At 49.1% G+C, this 2,279-nt stretch overlaps 1 pseudogene; it reads left to right on the top strand.

The window, feature by feature from the left end:
• The first annotated feature begins 866 nt into the window (after nucleotides 1-866).
• LOC147003927 (glyceraldehyde-3-phosphate dehydrogenase pseudogene) lies at nucleotides 867-1,964 on the top strand (annotated as a pseudogene).
• Nucleotides 1,965-2,279: the final 315 nt, after the last annotated feature.

Genomic DNA, 2,279 nt, shown 5'->3' with positions numbered 1-2,279 from the left:
TTCAGCAAAAGTCACTTGGAATGGAGTTACCAGCCAAGATCTCACAGGAGGTTTTATTCTGACAAAACAAGGATTTCGAGGGCTGTGGGGGACCTGGCTCCATGCTGGGCATATGGCCTGTCATTGGTAAGCTTTCAGAGAGCTTGTAGTGAGCTGGAGAGAGGAGGAAGAGGAGACAGTGAGGAAAGAGAAAGTCTATCAGGAGTATAGCTAAAGGCAAGTGCCTTTTCTATAAACATGGTGGCCCACTCTTCAGTTTTTTCCTTTGTGTTTTTCATACTGTGTGCTTTTATGCGTGTGTGAATGCTTCTGTGTGTATGAATCACATGTGTGCAGTGCCACTGGAAGCCTGAAGAGAGAGTCAGATCCCCTGGAACTGGAATTCAGATGATTGTAAGCCTCCGTGTGGGTGCTGGGAACCAAGCCTGCAAAAGCAGAGCGTGCTTTTAACCTTGCTTTTCCATCTCTCTGCTCCTGGTTTGGTTTTCTGAAACAGGTCCTTAAATAGCCCAGGTTTGGCCTCAAACTCACTGTGTAGCCAAGGATGACCCTGACCTTCCGATCCTCCTGCTTCCACCGCCCAAGTGCTAAGAAAACCACCAAATGCCATCCCGGTTTTAACCAGATTTCAGGCTTCTATGGTAAGATGGTCAAGCCTATTACACTCACAGTGGCCCAAGAGTTCTGCACACACAGCTATCAGTCACTCTGCAGCCATATCCTTTAGACTGGGCACAGGACCAGAAACTGCCTTCCCCAACATTACCTGTCTAATCTAGAGGCTGAGGGTTAAGGGCTTAGTTTTTCAGTTGAGAACTATTTTCTGGTTTTATGTGGTAAAAAATTAAAGGCAAATCAAGATATCTATGTGCATTAAGAGTTTGAAGGCAGCTCTCTGCTCCTCCCTATTCCAGAGACAGCCACATCTTCCCATTCAATGCCAGCCTCATCCCATAGACAAGATGGTGAAGGTCAGTGTGAACCGATTTGGCCGTATTGGGCACCTGGTTACCAGGGCTGCCTTCTGCTCTGCACTTGGCAAAGTGGAGATTGTTGCCATCAATGACCCCTTCATTGACCTTAACTACATGGTCTACTTGTTCCAGTATGACTCCACCCATGGCAAATTCAATGGCACAGTCAAAGCTGAGAATGGGAAGCTTGTCATCAACAGGAAGCCCATCACCATCTTCCAGGAGCGAGATTCCGCTAACATCAAATGGGGTGATGCTGATGCTGAGTATGTTGTGGAGTCTACTGGCATCTTCACCACCATGGAGAAGGTTGGGGCCCACTTGAAGGGTGGAGCCAAAAGGGTTATCATCTCCACCCCTTCTACTGATGCCCCCATGTTTGTGATGGGTGTGAACCAGGAGAAATATGACATTTCACTCAAGGTTGTCAGCAATGCATCCTGCACCACCAACTGCTTAGCCCCCCTGGCCAAGGTCATCCATGACAACTTTGGCATCATGGAAGGGCTCATGACCACAGTCCATGCCATCACTGCTACTCAGAAGACTGTGGATGGCCCCTCTGGAAAGCTGTGGCGTGATGGCTGTGGGGCTGCCCAGAGCATCATCCCTGCATCCACTGGTGCTGCCAAGGCTGTGGGCAAGGTCATCCCAGAGCTGAACGGGAAGCTCACCGGCATGGCCTTCCATGTTCCTACCCACAATGTATCCATTGTGGATCTGACATGCTGCCTAGAGAAACCTGACAAGTATGATGACATTAAGAAGGATCAGGCATCTGAGGGCCCACTGAAGGGCATCCTGGACTACACTGAGGACCAGGTTGTCTCCTGCGACTTCAACAGCAACTCCCATTCTTCCATCTTTGATGCTGGGGCTGGCATTGCTCTCAATGACAACTTTGTAAAGCTCATTTCCTGGTATGACAAGGAATATAGCTAGAGTAACAGGGTGGTGGACCTCATGGCCTACATGGTCTCCAAGGTGTAAGAAACCCTGGACCACCCACCCCAGCAAGGACACTGAGAGCAAGAGAGAGGCCTTCGGTTGCTGAGGAATCCCTATTCCAACTCGCCCCCCAACACTGAGCATCTCCCCTCACAATTTCCATCCCAGACCTCCATAATAACAGGAGGGGCCTAGGGAGCCCTCCCTAATCTCTTTAATACCATCAAGAAAGTTGACTGTACCACATCCCCCCAAAAAAGTTTGAAGGCAGGAGCTGTCCAGAAGTACTTTATTCACAAGCTTGACTGATGACACCTTAAAAGACCCAAGACCCAAAATGTCTTCCAACTTCCCGCT

This window comes from Mus caroli, unplaced genomic scaffold (genome assembly GCF_978045245.1).
Source record: "Mus caroli unplaced genomic scaffold, Mus_caroli_1 scaffold_7, whole genome shotgun sequence".
NCBI lineage: Eukaryota > Metazoa > Chordata > Mammalia > Rodentia > Muridae > Mus > Mus caroli.
Note: the sequence above shows the minus strand (reverse complement) of the source record. Positions and strands in the feature narration are given on the sequence as shown.